General features: G+C 51.3%; 1 protein-coding gene and 1 long non-coding RNA gene across 4 annotated transcripts in view; one reads left to right on the top strand and one right to left on the bottom strand.

Annotated features, from left to right (window-relative positions):
* The window catches only part of ZNF469 (zinc finger protein 469), a 285,469-nt gene that overhangs the window by 205,875 nt on the left and 62,659 nt on the right, over window positions 1–16,935 (bottom strand). The window lies entirely within an intron of this gene.
* LOC309648404 lies at window positions 50–15,993 on the top strand. The gene is made up of 3 exons (XR_014256652.1): window positions 50–3,015; window positions 3,271–3,414; window positions 5,829–15,993. It is a non-coding gene; the product is annotated as an uncharacterized lncRNA (long non-coding RNA).

The raw sequence follows: 16,935 nt of genomic DNA, 5'->3' as shown, positions 1-16,935 counted from the left end.
CACCCATTGGGCCTTGGGTTTTCGGCAGGCTGGAACCTTTGGTGGAGCCTTCAGGCTCCCTCATTATGGTTCGCCCAGCCCAGAGCCCCTTTCCTTAGGCCTGTCCCCAACACGCAGGGTCCAGCCACGGCCAAGTGCTCAAGCCACGCGGGAGCACCTCTCAGGACCTCAGTGCCGGCAGTTCCCAGGGCTGGACTGAAGTCTGTGGACACCAGTCCTGCTGGGGACCTGGTACAGATATTGACAGATATTCTTTCAAAGGAGCGAGTACTTCAGGAGGGCTGTTCAGACCCTGACTCCGTCTGTACAACTGGCACTTCTCTTCCTGTTTGTAACCTTCAGGCTCTTCCTCAAGCAGCCTCCCAAACACTGCTCTACTGGCCAAAGGGCATAAGGAGCCTCAGCGGGATCAAGTCAGGAGCCCCCAAGGGGATCAGGACAGGAGCCCTCAGGGGAAGTAGGACAGGAGCCCTCAGGGGAAGCAGGACAGGAGCCCTCAGGGACTTGCAGTCAGGTGGAGAGAAGGAGTCAGAGCAAAAGCCAACGACCTCTCAGGTAGTCGGGCCTGGGGCCATGGTCATTGCCCCCAGTCCACTAGTGATGGGCTTCCCAGCAACAGCACACACGGTTCTCTCAGGACCCCGTGTCCATATCCCGAGGCCCAGGCCCCGGCCACTGCAGACGGAATGCTCCCCCAGCAGCAGCAGACAGCCCCTCATGTCTCCCTGCTCTTGATGGCCTCCTGGACCCATGCCACTTGGCCATCCACGGCCCTCCCACTTGGCGGGACAGTGCCAGCAACACACTGTGCTATGCTTGGCGCGAGCCCTGACACGATGAAGGATGAGTTGGACAGCAGCAGCCACGATGATGCCAAACGAACTGATTTCACAACCAAGGGTGACCCGCCAGGGCACCTCCACCCCAGCGAGGAGGGCGCCAGGCCCTCGTCCTCCTGGTGGGTGCGGGGACAGAGGGGAGGGGACGGCACGATGGCACGTCTGCTCTCAGCGATAACACACCCGCCTCTGGCAACGACCCAAGGGTGACCCATGCCTACCTGGCAGGCCTGCTGCCACAGCCAGAAGGGCACGGAGACCCTGCCGGGAAGCTGGGGTCCAGAGGGCACCTCCACTTAGCGCACGCAGTGTCCACGGCCGCTCTGATCGTGCAGCTGCCTGGCAGGAAGCTGAAGCAGCTGCAGCTCCGGCTGGGTGGCTGGACTTCTGGGTCTCTGGGGTCCCGGCTGCACAGGGGGGCAAGGACGCCGGCCCCACAGGGATGCCCGGCCCGGGGCGGGCGAAGGCGGGGGGGCGTGTGAATGGAAAGCCAGCCTTGAACCTTGTTTCCACCACCCTCCAGAGCCTGCAGAGCTGCTGGGAGCTCTAGCCCTGGCGTGTGGGATGCTCATTACACGGGGGGAGACGGCACAGCAGAGCAGAAGCGCAGACCTTAAACCAACACGTTTATCCTGCGGGTAAGCAACATGGGGCACCCCCGGGAAATCTGAAGACCTGAGTTGGAATCCGAGCCCTGGCCTTCCAGCTGTGGGACCTGAGTCTGGGGTCATCGTGTGGGAAATTGAGACCCCGGCACCCACGGTGCAGGATTTCGGGCTCCACTGCTCCCCTTCCCCACTCTGTGACGTGGGGTCACAGCACGGGACCCAAGGTGGGCAGGAACTGAGGGGGTTGCAGGGAGGACTCGCCCCTCCCGCCTTCGCCGTGGCTGGGATGGGGGCCCAGCTTCACCACAGGGGTGAGATTAGCTTCCCCAGAGACTTGGGGAGACAGTTCAAGGCACCCAGATCCTGCTCACCCAGGAGAACTCCTTAAACCCAGCACCTGTGCTAAGCCCACATAAGTCTCTCCAGTGTCTAAGGGAACCCGGAGGCTCTCCAATGCTACACGCGGTCCCCTTTGCTGCAAAGGGACAGCATTTGGGAGCTCACCTAGAATGATGACATTCTAATCCAGCAGCACAGGAGGACACAGAAAAGAAAACGTTTCGATTAAAAAGAGACATCGGAAACACACAGCACACCCTGCTCTGCCACCTGCTGCTGGGCGTCCCTGGACAAGTTGTCGAGCCTCTCTGAGCCGCAGTGTCCTCATGAGTATGGGGTTGGCCACACTCCTTCTCAAGGTCACTGAGGACTGGAGAGCAGACGCCTGATGCTCAGCTCGGCGCCTGGCACGCAGCGGATGCTACGTTCCCTCCCTGCGCGTGATGTGAAGGCTCAGACGCCCACACGTGGGACCGTGGTGACCGGGCAAACAGCTGAGGCTTCTTCCCACAAAGTTCAGAACGTCCCTGGTGTCAGAGAGAAACCCGAGCTGCCTGCAGACGTGTGATTGCATTCACATGGAGCGCCTTTCTTTTTTTTTCCCAGTGCACATTTGATGTGGTCACTGGAGTCTTAAATGTTTATAGCTGTTTGCAAACACGCTTCTGCGCCACACTCAGGAGGGAACGGCTAAGTGGAAGCTGAGCATGTGTCCCCCAGCTTCGTGTGACACAGACTCCACGCAGGCGGGAAGGTCATCCTCTGGGGTGGTCAGAAGCTCTGCCACTCAGGGTCTCAGGACCAAGACGCCCCCGGGGTGGACACACTCCCGAGGCACAGCCTTCTGCTGGTCAGCGTGTGAGCCAGGACGGCCACGGCTCCACGGGGTCCGTGCCCCAGCTTCTGGGACAGCACTTCAGTCGCCCCCGTGGCACCCCTGCCCCCACCCCCATCTCTCCTCAGGTCACGTGGCCTGGGCAGAGCTGACCAGCTCCCAGAAGTGCCACACGATCCAGCCCATCCGAGCAACCGTCGCCTGGTCTCGGGGACTGGTCCAGGGGGCAGCGGCCCATGAGGTTCCGGGACACGGCTGGGAGCCCTGGAGAAAGGAGCTCGTGCCACACAGGGGTGTGACCAGACCCTGCCAGACGCCACCCTGCTGTCATGAGGGCCGGCCCTCCTGAGAAGGAAGTGGAGCCTCGAGCCGGACACATGCCCTCAGGGCTCAGGTCAGCAGGTCCGCTTGTGCTGGGGGCGCCTAGGCTGGGTTTCTGCCCTTGCAGCCAAAGGGCCCCGAGTGGTAAACTGTTCTCCTGGCTTCCCCGTGACGCCTCCCCAGGTGGCCCGGCCAGCCTGCCGCCCTGCCTGCAAGCCCTTCCCCTGTGCCATCATCAGAGCACAACGCTCGCATCTGTAAGTGCCGCTGGCTGGGCAACCTGGGGCCGGTCACTCCCTCCCTCTGAGCCTGTCCTTCCTCTCTCCAGGCAGGAGTGCAGCTGCCTGCCCCTCTCGTGGATTCCTGGGAGGGTCAGAGGTCATGGACATGGAAGTACTTCCCAACGGCAGGTCCAGGCTAGGCCAGGGACCACGGAAGCCCCTTCCAGGTAGCAGGGAGCCAGCAAATGAAGGTGAGCCCTTTGGCCCCATGTGAGGGGCTGGACTGTGGCCCAGAGACGTCAGGTACTAATCCCTCAACCTGTGGATGCCGCCCTACATGGCAAAGACGCTGCGGGTGTGAGTTAAGATGAGATGCTCCTGGATGACTTGAGTTTGGTCACAAACATCCTTAAAAGAGGGAGACGGAGGGAGAGGAGAGGAGGCAGGGATGGAGGGATGCAGCCCGGAGCCCCCGGGAGCCGGAGGAGGCAGGAAGGACCCCCCGGAGCCTCTGGAGGGAGCTTGGCCCTGCGACACCTGGATTCGGGGGCTTCCGGCCTCCAGGTCTGGGAGAGGACAAATTTCTGTTGTTTAAAGCCCCAAGTTTGTAACAGAGGCAACAGGAAACTAATATTCCACGGAAGGCAAAGCGTGACTGCAACAATTTGCAAAATCCCATTTACACGTTTATACACACACCGCCCCCGTTCAAGCAACCCCGTCGCTCTCCCGGGCTCTGCACCAGCCTCACCTCAGCCTCCGTCTCAGCCCTGCCAAATCCAACAGGGATGCTTATAAAGCACAGTTTTGCTTGTGCTACTCCCAGCCTAGAGCCTTCAATGGCTCCCTATTGCCCTCAGGACAACGACGAATCTCAAACACGCATCATACGGCTGTGTGTGATCTCATCCTCATCTACTTCTCCAGCTCAATCTCTGCTACCCTCTCCTTCCCCGCCCTCCTCGCTCCAGCTAACACGAGCCTCTGTTAATCTCACAAACATGTCATCTCTTCCACTATGCGAATCAAAAGTGTGAGGTGTGCAAAACGCCCAGCATGGCGCCCGGCGTGTGGGGGCCGTGGAGGGGAAGGGTGTCGGTGCTGGTTCAGCCACTACCCAGGCAGATGCCCAAGGGTCCCTCTTTTCTCCTCTAAAATGTGTCGGTGTTGGACCTGAAATTAGCCTTTAAAGTCTTCCCCACTCTTGTGAGTCTATACTAATCAAAATGTTTCAGACCAAGAAAAAAAAAAGAGAGACGCCCAGAAAAGTGGGAAGGTTTGGGCCTGATGAATCCAGATTAGCTACATACGTGGATTCGGACCCACCCACCAGTCCTTAGCCCGAAGCCCAAAGCCGCATGTACGACCACCCACCTCGCAGCACAAAGGATCAAGATGAGGAAACAAGACAGAAAAGTCAAGGCAGGACAGGCAGGGGTCGGAGTTAGGAATGGTGCATGAGGCTCCCCAAAGTTCCCTGGAATCTGCTTCCCTCCTGGTTGGTTAGTATTTCTGTGGCTTTTTCTGCGGTGGCAACCAGCACAGGGAGCAATTCCCCGCCCCCAGGATCCAGCCCAGTGCCCCGCGTACAGCAGGAGCACAATAAATCCGCGTTGGGTATACCCAGTGCTTTCCAGAGAGGAGTCCCAGGCCTGTGCAGGCACACGCGTCCACGTGGCCCAACATCCCTCCCCGAGTCAATTCCTCCCTGACCTCACGAGACCTCTGTACCCCACCTACTGCTCGGGTACGGCGTCCAAGCGTTACCACGTTCATCCTTCTGGTGCTATTCTGAGAAGTGCACTCAGACGCTTTTGCTGTCAGAGGTGACGGGGCAGGTACACAGCTCAGAAGGTACCACTGAAGGCGTGCCCTCCCCCCGATCTTATCCACGTTTGCTGAACCTCCAGAAACTTTAAAAAGTGCTGCTGTGTACGTAATGCCCTTCAGTGTTTTTATTTTTTTTAATTAATTAAATAATTTATTTTTGGCTGCGTTGGGCCTTCGCTGCTGCGCGTGGGCTTTCTCTAGTTGAGGCGAGAGGGGGCTACTCTTGTTGCGGAGCACGGGCTCTAGGCGCACGGGCTTAGGAGCTGTGCTCGTGGGCTCTAGGCGCACAGGCTCAGTAGTTGTGGCGCACGGGCTTAGTTGCTCCGCGGCATGTGGGATCTTCCCAGACCAGGGCTCGAACCTGTGTCCCTTGCATTGGCAGGCGGATTCTTAACCACTGCGCCACCAGGGAAGCCCGCCCTTCAGGGTTTTAATAGAGCATCTTCCCCTCACTGGGGACAAGGTTCGGGAAAGAAGGGTCTTCCTTTTCAAATGGGAAAATGAGGCAACACCTGGCTTACGGAGCATCCGTCCTACAAGTATGTGCAAAGACTGCTAGAGACACAGGACGTGGTCGCTGCTCCAGGGAGCTGAGGGGCTAAGCCAGCACTTCTCAAACTCTGGTAAACACAGGAGCCCCCTGGGGATCTTTTTAAATGTAGAGTTTCGCGCAGTAGGCCTGGGCAGGGTGAGGGTCTGCATTTCGCACAGGGTTCCTGGGGAGGCTGAGGCTGCCAGCCCAGGACAAGCATCAGTGTCCCCACCTCCAGAACCAGAAGCTCTGGGACTGGGGTCCATGCTTAACGAGCCTCCAGGGGTTCTGGTGCTCTGGCAGGTTCAAGCACCACGGGATCCAGACCGTGTTCAGCAGACGTCTGCCCGGGAGCTGCCGCGATGGCCTCACTAAAGAAGCCGGCAGTGCCCTACCAGGTCACACAGCCTCAGAATCCTTCCCAACACAGCAGCTGGGGCAATCCCCGGGAGTCACACTCAGGATGACGACAGACAGTCTCCCACGATGTCACAGATGCTACAAAGTGACATGGGACCTCGGGGGAGGGAGCCAGTCGCGGTGCTTGGGGTGAGGGAGATGTCACGGAATTGGTGAAACAGGAACAGACACCGGGAGGATGGGGGACGGGGGCATTCTCAGGCTAATATGTATGGTAGGCACTCGGGTGGGACAGCAGCTTGGGCAAAAGCGGGGCGGGGGGTGTGTAATGAATGCTCATGGTTTGCTCGGAAACAGTGAGTGTGAAACAGCTTAGGGCCAGACCAGAGTTCCAGAGTGGAAATGGGGTCACGGAAGGAGAAATGGTGGGAGAGGCAGAGCCCAGCAGGCTGGAGGCCGCGATCCCAGCAGGAGGGCCTGGGAAACAGACCCCAGCGGCCGCCCCTACCCCTGCCTCCTTGCCCAGGCGGCTTCCTGAGACCCTGCTAGGGGGAAGAGAGACCGGGAACGCCACGGGAGGAGGAGAAAGAGGATGGAAGAGATTCGAGCCACTCCAAGATAAACACTCAGAGAAACTGAAAAAGTCGGGACCGATTACACTAGCCATGGGAAAAAAATTAGCATTAGGCACTGCATTTTAATAAAGCATCTGTCTGGTTTTGATTTCACAGATGTAAAAAAAAAAAAAAAATGCAGGCAATCTGGAATTAAGTTGGACTACTTCAAACTTCTATAAACCACATTTGGGATTCGCTCAGCATTTCTGAGGTTCAATTTACAGAGACTTCTTCAAGTCAAAAAAACCCTAAATAAACTCTGGGGGGGGGACGTTGTCAGGGTCGTGATTCATAATCTGTTTCCACAAAAAGCATTATCCACAGAGTGAGGCAGGCTTTCCTTTATTATTCTAATTGGCATAATCTAGCCTTGTTCTAATTACAGAGAGGCTGTGAATTGCTGCATTTAGAAGACCTGCAGGAGATTTTCCAATTTTATCAAGGAGAACTTGGTTATTAATAGAACGTGTGGGTTCTTGGGTTGAACACAAGCCTGCACAGTGGGCACAGAGGGTGCTGGGGTTCTGGGGACCCCAGCAAGACGGGAGAGGCCGTCAGCTTTGAGGGTCTTTCGTGGGCAACGCCGGGCAAGCACGGGACCACTGGGCGTCCACACCCCTCCACGTTCAAGGGCTTTCCCACCAGGAGCGCTGGACCCCCAGCCGCCTCTCACAGGAACGTGGCGGGGCCTCAGCAGGAGCTGACCTCGGGCCAGACTCCCACCCGCTCCTCCTGCTAACGGAGGGCACTCCCCACGCCCTGCCACCCCCCAGGACCTCCCTCCCTACCCTGGGCAGTCCAAACTCACGTGGACCGTCCAAAGTCCAGGGTCCCCGAGGGTCCGTCTGACCAGCAGCTACTCTGGAACCCACCCTCCGCTCGGTCACGGGCTGCTTCCTCGAATCCTTTGGCCAACGCACCGCCAGCCCGACCAGCCCCGGGCGGGCCGACCCTCCAGCGAGGGCAGTTTGCCCCCTCCATCCACCGCCCAGCAGCTCCCTCACCCGGGCTGGCGCATTTGAGCAGCCGATGCCATCTGGGCTGAGCTACCTCTTCTTGGGAAAAGGGGGAGCCCTGCCACATTTCGGGGGTACTGGGGCTCGCACTTATTGTTTAGAGCAATCGTCTGACTCTTCAGCCCCTCTGGTGCTCTCCGGCAGAAAAGGCTGGTGCCAAAAACAACTCTGCAGCACGTGACCCAAGCCTGGCTCACCTCCCCGCAAACACGTCGAGTGGAGCCTGCGGGTGGGGCAGGCCTGACCCTCCACACTCGCTACCCAGGCTGGCTGGGGAAGAGCAACTCTTGTTTCCAGAGGCTCCTGGCGAAGCCTCCCATTACGGGCTGATTTATAAGGAAAGGGGATAAAGAGGCCAAGTTTGCATACCCGTCAGCATGACCCAGTTTGACAAATCCAGCGTCCCAGCGGGAAAGAGACGTCCTTGGATGTGGGGGCCTGGAGGCGGAGCTGGTCCTCCCAGGAGGAAGGTCACTGGGCCAGGCTGGACTCCTCCTCCTGGGGTCCCAGAATCTAAGATACTGTCACCGTCATCATCGTCAGAATAACAAACGGCAACCACCACAGCATCTACTTCAGGTGGAGCGACTTCTAAGCGTGCAGGATACTTGTGTTGTCTCACTCCCCCCGGGGCCACCCCAGGCAGTGGGAGTGGGAGCGGGTCCACACGTCTGTGCGCGTGTCTTGTGTATGCACCAGCGTATGCACGTTTGTTTAAGTGAGCGTGTTTCCTGGGAGTACCCGCGCCCGCGCCCCAGCACAAGCCCAGCCAAGGCAGGCAGGAGCCGAGGGCCAGCGAGGGGGTGTCCCCTGAACACAGCCATCAGCAGCGCTTGCTTAATGACAAGATTATGGGAACAGCATCACGGGGGTCTAATGCCTCCGGCGCTTTCCACACACCCGTGAAGGTCGTCTTTGTGGTCCTGGAGTTTTTTCTTTCATCACTGGTCTTTTTGCTTGTGTAAACAGTGGCGCTTTATTGCAGACTTGAGAGGTGCCCGCAACCTGAGATGGGGAGGTGACGGGGCGTGGGCGCCGCCCGCTGCCCAGCACCACTGCTCGGCAGTGATCAGAGAGCAAACAGCCCCGACGCCAAAAGCAGAGGAAACCGAGACCACGAGGCCAAGAAAAATTGCCTTTTTCTTTCCAGTCTCCTGCTAAGATAGCTTTCCAGTTGGCTGCGCCTTTGGGGGGATGGCACAAAGAATACGTTAAATAGCCGGTTCCTCCCACTTTCCAAAGGGATCTTCCAGCGGCAGGCCGGCCGTGGCTCTGCTGTGCCTCCGTCATCGCTCTCCCCGTGTCGCTGGGAGATCTGGGCCCTTTGCCCCGACGCTGCCGGGCCGGGGACACGCCAGGCTGTGGAGCCACCCCAGCACGGCCCGGGGAGCAGGCCTTCTTCAGATGGAGCCGTGTTGAGGACTGCGGAATCGGTCAGAGACGTGCGGCCCTCCCTTTGGGGGAAGGCAGCACTGCCACCTGGGAGGGGGTCTTCCCGGCTGTGGACACGAGGCCGGGACAGGTATCTGCCAGCTTGGAGCCTCTGTGTGTCCGCCTCACCTCCACATAGTTAGGGCTACTCAAACACTGGCTTGCTTGCATCTGCTCTCCCAGTACACCCGTCATTTTGTCATTTTGTCAGCGGGTTACCGATCACCGCCTGCCTCGGTTCCCTTAACCATTTCTTGTCCCGGCCCCAGTCTCCACTGAGCCTTTCTCTATGGCTGCACCTGGCACAGTGGCACTACAAGGTCGGGTCCTGTTTCCCACATGGCACCCTTGTATGCCCAAGAGCTGGACAGGAGTGGGGCAAGAGGGCGGGCATCTTCGGGAAAACGAGTTTGCTTACTTACGGGTGAGCTGTCAGGGGCAAAGTCAGTTGGATAAATCCTCAAACGTCTGGGCTCCTTCCCGAATGCTGTGGACCTCTGACCCCCGTGCTGGAAAGCCCCAAAAGAAAGTCTCACAAGCTGGGCCCCTTTTGCCCTCAGCATCTCATTCAGCCTCGTAGGAGCAGAAGAGGGGAAGGGAGCAGGTGGGAAGGAGGTGCGTCCTCAGGCAGGTGGGCTGGGAAGGATGGCTCCTGGCACAGGTATGAGCGCCTGGGGGAGATGGGGGCTGGCATCTCTGGGTTTGACCTCGGTCTCTGTGCCCGTACGGTACCCGGTTAAATAGATACCAAAGGCAGCGGCATGGAGCCAGTGAGGGGTGTGTCACTGGGCAAGGGCGGAGGCGGGTGGGCCAGCCTCACCTCCCTGACCCACGGGGGAGGCGAAGGCAGGAAGGAGCAGGGAGAGGGGTTTGTGCCAGAACCTTTGCCTCTGCTGCTCAGCTGCTCCCAACAAAGCTGCTCCTTCCCTCCTGCCTCTGGAGGGGCTCCCCCTCTGCCTGGAGCACCTCCTCACATCCAAGCCCACAGGGTCCCCTCCTCCCATGGGACGTCTTTCCTGTCCCCCCAAACAGACAGATGGGCTGCAATGATGGGATCCCCTTTTAATTGAGCACCTACTACATTTGGCAGGTCCTGCCTGATGGCTTTACACATTTTAACTAAGTTCTGGCTTCCTGAGGCATAATTTACATACAGTAAATTTCACCCCTTTCACACGTGCTGTTGGATGACCTGACAAGTGTTTCTGGCGAGGCTATGCCTCCCCGGCAACAGAGACACAAAACACCGGTCCCTTAACAGACGGTCCCTCACCTAGCGCTGGCCCCAGGCAACCACCTCTCTCTTTTCTGTCCCTGTGGTGTCACTGTTCTGGAACGCTCTGTACGTGGAATTCCACAGTACGCAGCCTTTGAGTCTGGTCTCGTCCACTTACTACAATACTCCTGAGACCCATGTGGTTGTACCAGCATCCTGTTCCTCCTTATTTCAGAGCAGCTTCCATTGTATGGACGCACCACTGTCTGTTCATCTGGGCACCAGCTGACAAGCACTTGGGTTGGTTCCAGTCTTCGGCTACTTTGCATAAAGCTGTTATAAACATCTGTGCGCAGATTTTGTAGGAATGTAGGTTTTCATTTCTCCCCAGTAGACACCGAGAAGCAGAACTGCTGGATCCTATGTAAAGGGTACTTTAACTATTTAAGAAACTGTCAAACAGTTTGCCGACAAGGCTGTGCCACCAGTAAGGTGAGACATTCCTGTTGCACCGCACGCCCGTCAGCGCGTGGTATAGTCTGATTTTCTTTACCTTTCCTTTTTTAAAATTTTCTTATTTTAGCCATTCTAGTAGGTGTCTAGTGGTAATTCACAGTGGTTTTAATTTCGATTTCCCTAACGACTAGTGATGTTGAGCATCTTTTTGTATATTACTTCATGTATTACTTCAAATCTTTTACCTGCCTCTTATTAGATTATTTGTCTTAGTATTGAGTCATAAGAGTTCAGTATTCTGGCTACAAGTCCTTTGTCAGATGTGTTTTGCAAATACTTGCTCCTAGTTTGTGGCTTGTCTTTTCATGTCCTTAAACGTGTCTTTTAAAAGCAGATTTTAACTTTGATAAAGTTCAATTAATGAAGTTTTTCTTTTGTGGTCATTTTTGGGTATCCTAAGAGTCTTTGCCTAACAAATTATCACAGAGATTTGTTTCTGTTCTCTTCTACATGTTTTATGGTTTTAAAATTTTACCTTTAGATTTATGACCTTTGTAAGTTGAAATTTGTATATGGGCAAGATCTAAGTCAAGGTTTATTTCTCTCTTTTTTGCATATTAATATCCAGTTGTTCCAGTACCATTTGTTGAAAAGACTGTCTTTATTCCATTGAGTTATATGGGCACCTTTGTTGAAAAATCTATTGACCATCTGTATGTGGGTCTACTTCTGGACTTTATTCTGTTTTGTTGATTTACATGTCAATCTTTATGACAATGTCACACTGTCTTAATTACAGAGGCATTATAGTATGTCTTAAAATCATATAGTGTGTCTTGTAACTTTGTTTTCCTTTTACAAAATTGTTTGAGCTATTTAAGTTCCTTTACATTTCCACGTAAGTGTTAGAATTAGCTTGCCAATGTCTACCAAAATAAGTCTGGTGAGATTTTGATTGGAATTGCACTGAATTGATAGATCAGGTTGGGGGGAATTGGTATCTTAACAAAACTAAGTCTTCCAATCCATGGACATGGTATAGCTCTCCAATTATTTAGGTCTTCTCGTATTTTTTCTTATCAATGTTTTGTAGTTTTTAGCATACAAACCTTGAACATATTTTGTAAGATTACCACCAAGTATTTCAACTTTGTGATGTTACTGTAAATAGTATTGCCTTTTAAATTCAACTTCCAATTGTCCATTTCTAGTATATATAAATACAATTAATTTTTATATATTGACTTTGTGTCCAGAAACCTTGTTAAATTTGTTAGCTCTTGAACTTTTTTTTTTCTTTTTTGGCAGATCATTTGGGATTTTCTACATAGATGATCATGTTGAATTACACATAAAGGTAATTTTATTTCTTATTTCCAATTTGAATGCCCTTTACTTTTTTTTTTTTTTTGGAGTGACTTCACTGGCTGGAAACTCCAGCCCAACGTCAAACAGAAGTGACAAGAGCAGACATCCTACCTTGTCTCTAATCTTAGGAAGAAGCCTTCAGTCTTTCACTGTGAAGTGTGATGTGAGCTATAGGTTCTTCACAGATGTTCATTATTTGTCCATTATTATCAGAGCCTGAGGTTCTCTTCCACTCCTAATTACCACAGTTTTTTTTTTTTACAAATCAATAATGGATACTGAATTTTGCTAAATGCTTTTTCTATATATATTTAGGTGATCATATGGTTTTTCTCTTTTAGACTACTGATATGATGAATTACATTCATTTGTTTTAAAATGTTGAATTAATCTTGCATTCCTAGGGTAAACAGAATTGGTCATGATGTGTCACTCTTTTTATATGTTGTTGGATTTGATCTGCTAAAATTTTGCTAAGAATTTTTGAGTCTATATTTATGAGGGATATTGGTCTGTAGTCTTCTTTACTTGCAATATCTTTGTCTGGTTTTGGTATCAGGGTTATTCTGGGCTTGTAAATTGAGTTGGGAAGTGTTCCCTCATCTCCTATTTTCTGGAAGAGTTTGTGTAGAATTGGAATTGTTTATATCTTAAATATTTGGTAGAATTCACCAGCTACCAGCTATCTGGGCCTGGAGTTTATTTTTGTAGGAAAATGTTTAAGTATGAATTCAAATTTTATGTTATATAGAGAGCTATGTGTGTTATCTAATTCTCCTTTAGTGACCTTTAATAGTGTGTGTCATTCAAGAAATTTGTTCATTATATGTATATTATTAAATTTATTGTCATAAAGGTTAATAGTCTCTTATTGTGTGCCTTACTATTGCAGTTTATATCTGTAGGATCTGTAGTGATGTCCCTCTTTCATTCTGGATATTGGTAATTGTGACTGCTCTCTTTTTTCCTTGATCTGTCTGGCTAAGGCTTTTCAATTGTTGTTTGCTCAAAAAACCAGCTTTTGATTTTGTTGATTTTCCTCTACTATTTTTCTGTTTCCAAGTTCATTGATTTCCGTTCTTATCTATATAGTTTCCTTTCTTCTGCTTACTTTGGATTTATTGTGTTCTTCCTTTTTCAAGGCTCTGAAGGGTGGAAGCTTAGATTATTGCTTTGAGAACTTCTTCTTTACCAACAGGTACATCTAATGCTATAAATTTCCCTCTAAGTGCTGCCTTACCAGCATCATCCTATGAATTGTCATATGTTGTGCTTTCTTTGACATATACATCTATCTATCTATCTATTTATTTATTTGGCTGTCTCAGATCTTAGTTGTGGTGTGCGGGCTCTAGAGCATGCAGGCTCAGTTGCCCTGCGGCATGTGGGATATTAGTTCCCTGACCAGGGATTGAACCCATGTCCCCTGCATTGGAAGGCGGATTCTTAACCACTGGACCACCAGGGAAGTTCTGTGCTTTCTTTTTTGTTCAATTAAATTATTTTCTAATTTCTCTTGATTTTTTGACCCATAGGTTACTTAAAAGTATGTTGTTTAATTTCCAATATTTGGAGTTACATATTACTGATTTTTAGTTTAATTCTGTTGTGGCCAGATAATATACTTCACATAATTTCACTTCTTTTAAATTTGTTAAGATTTGTTTTATGGCCCACCATACTTTGTGAATGTTCCATATGCACTTGTAAAAAAATGTGTACTCTGCTGATATTGGGAAAATTGTCCAATAAATGTCAAATAGATCAACTTAGATGATATTATGATTAAGATTTCTACATCCTTACTGATTTTCTACTTGTTCCATAACTTACAGAGAGGCATACTGAAGTTTCCAACTATATTTGTGGATTTTTCTATTTCTACTTTACTTTTTGTTTCACGTGTAGATGAGGGCACATTTACAGTGTTACGTCTTCCTGCAGAATGACACTTTTTTTTTTTTTTTTTGGCTGCGTTGGGTCTTCGTTGCTGCGCGCAGGCTTTCTCTGGTTGTGGTGAGAGGGGGCTACTCTTTATTGCAGTGCATGGGATTCCCACTGCGGTGGCTTCTCTTGTTGCGGAGCGCAGGCTCTAGGGACGCAGGCTTCAGTAGTTGTGGCTCGCGGGCTCTAGAGCACAGGCTCAGTAGTTGTGGCGTATGGGCTTAGTTGCTCCGCGGCATGTGGGATCTTCCCAGACCAGGGATCGAAGTGTGTCCCCTGCATTGGCAGATGGATTCTTAAGCACTGCACCACCAAGGAAGTCCCCAGAATGACAATTTTATTCCTATAAAATGTCCCTGATCATCTCTGGTAATTTTCATTGTTCTGATGTCTACTCTGTATGATGTTAATATCTTTACCCCAGCTTTCTTTTGGTTTGCATTTTCATGGTGTGACTTTCTCTGTCTGTTTACTTTCAATCCACTTATGTTTTAATGTTAAAAAAATTTTTTTGAGAGAACATATATTTGTGTCTTATTTTCTACACAATGTTATCTCTATCTTTTCATTGGGAAGCTGAATTTAAATCTATCATCTTACTATTAATTTTCCAATTTGTCTTCATCTGTTCCTTTTAAATTTTTGTCACTATTTTCCTCCTTCTATTGGATTGAGTATTTTTTATGATTCCATTGCTACAACCTTATTGATTACCTCTCCTTTTAGTTTTTAGTGGTTGCAACAGGGCTTAAAATATATAACTTTAACATATTAACGTCTGTCCAGATAATATTAAACCACTTCACATATAGGGAAATAACTTTACAACAACACATGTTCTCATTTCCTCTTTCCATCCTTTGTGCTATTGTCGTATATTTACTTTGACCAGCTATAAACCCCACAGAACAGCACTATAATTTTTGTTTCACATGGTCTATTTTTGTGTGTGTTTTTGAAATCTTTACTGAGCATAAAATTCACCCATTTAAAGTGCACAGTTCCAAAGGCCAGAGATTCTCAAACTGTGTCAGAATCACATGGAGGGCTTATTAAAAGGCAGATGGCCTGGCCCCTCCCTCTAGAGTTTCTGACTCAGCAACTGTGGGGCTGGGCCTGAGAATCTGCATTTCTAACAAGTTCCCAGGTGACGCTGATGCCCTTGGTCTGGGGCCACCCCCCACCATGAGAATCACTGCTGTAAACAAAATTACTAACACAGGTTATCAACCTAACTTGAATGATGATATATCCATACTGGGAGGATGGGGAGAGGTGGGTTGGGGTTTAAGGGAAAAATTCTGATGGCCCATTAAGTGGTCTGATCCAGTGGGTCTGTGGGAACCCAGGACACCTGGCTGTGAAAGAGAAAGCGCCTCCTCCGGTGACAGCGCTCAGCACCCTCTCTTTGCCCAGGCAAGACTGCAATTCTAACCCAATAATCACTTTTAATGAATGAAGGAATCTTTCTCCTCCTTCTCCCCTGATGTGGTCCGTCTCCTCTTCAAGCAAACCTAACATGTGGGGAAACCTAAGTCTATCCAAAATATTAGTCAGCCAATGAATATTTGTTTTACAAAACATTATTTTTTTTTGCTTTTCCAACATAGCAAGTCTAAACACCTCCTTTAAAAACAGAGTCCAGGGTATACTGAAAACAGGCAGAATGATGACAAAAGTTCATCTCACGCTCTACCCTTTGGTGGCAAAATGAGGAATCCTCTTGAGGGTAAGAAGCAGGCGATGGTGCTCCTTTTCTGCATCAGTGCCCTCGGGAAGGGCCCGGCGCATCAGCAGAGCAGATGCCACTCAGGGGCACGGCTCCTTTCACCCCAGCCTTCAGAGCCCGGTTCATAACCTGTGGCGCCCCTTCCATCCTCTCCCCCAATTCTCACAGCCCAACCCCCCGAGCCCCTTTTACCAGAGCCCCCCCACACCTTCCCCCCTATTCTCCCAGCTGTCACCCACCCCCCAAGCCTGGGGCCGGTCCTCCCCTCCCATCTCCAATTCTGCATCACGTGACAGAGGGAGGGGGCGGCGGGGTGGTCTCGAGAGTTCAGTCACTGGACTAGGATTGAAAAGTCACAGAACTCCTAGGAGAGAGAATAAAGCGTCGCATTCCCCTGTGGCCTACGCTACAGACCGAGGCGCTTTCAGAAGCTGTGGATCACAAGTCAACACGACCTCCGTGAGAAGCGAGCCAGGCAGTGTTTTAAAAGTGGAAAGAATTCGGTGAGTGAGTTTCACTTTGGTGCAATAAAAAAGCCTGGCTACGTCCTGACGGTGACTGGCCCTGGCAGGAGGAGTGGAAGCGGGGTACGAGGGCACATCCCCAGGCTGCCTGGGATGCCAAGTGCCAGGAAGGAGAACGGACACCTCCCCGCTCCCAGGGTAACTATAGAATATGTTGCTTCCTGTCGAGGTAGTGTTCTGATTTCGATGGACTCCCGTGGCAAGAAAAACAAGTTCATCTGCCAGTGGGGAGTGAGGCTGGGGAGAGGGGAGAGGGGAGAGAAGAACAGGAGGGACAGAGGAAATTCCACAAGCTACAAAAAGTTGGGCCCCTCCGTTCCTCAATAAATAGTGTTTTAATTTGTTGTGATTAATTCAACGTTTCGTTTTAGTTATGAAAGTTGGGAATGTGTGGTTTGGCAAACACGTTCAGCTTAGCCCCCCGCAATCCGCTCCCATTTTCTCCTTCTCTCCCTGGAACTCCCCCCACCCCTTTTAACCCAGATGAGTGAAGGAATAAATTAGTCCGGAAATGTTTCTGCTCCAATAAAACATTATCACCTGTCAATCACCAGATAAGTACAGGAAGGCCTCTCCTTTGCTCTACCATTTCTATGGCCTCGGAAAAGCGTGCCGGGTTCCAAAATTAGAACTTCTTTGCCACGTGCCACATGGGAATGAGCCACACCCCATTCTGCCAAAGCTTTTAGGGCCACGCATGAGAACCCATCATTTCACCATCCACGGTTCACATACGTATTTCACGTAAT

Source organism: Balaenoptera physalus (assembly GCF_965194825.1).
Source record: "Balaenoptera physalus genome assembly, chromosome: 19".
NCBI classification, from domain to species: domain Eukaryota; kingdom Metazoa; phylum Chordata; class Mammalia; order Artiodactyla; family Balaenopteridae; genus Balaenoptera; species Balaenoptera physalus.
This window is presented reverse-complemented; position numbering and strand designations above follow the sequence as displayed.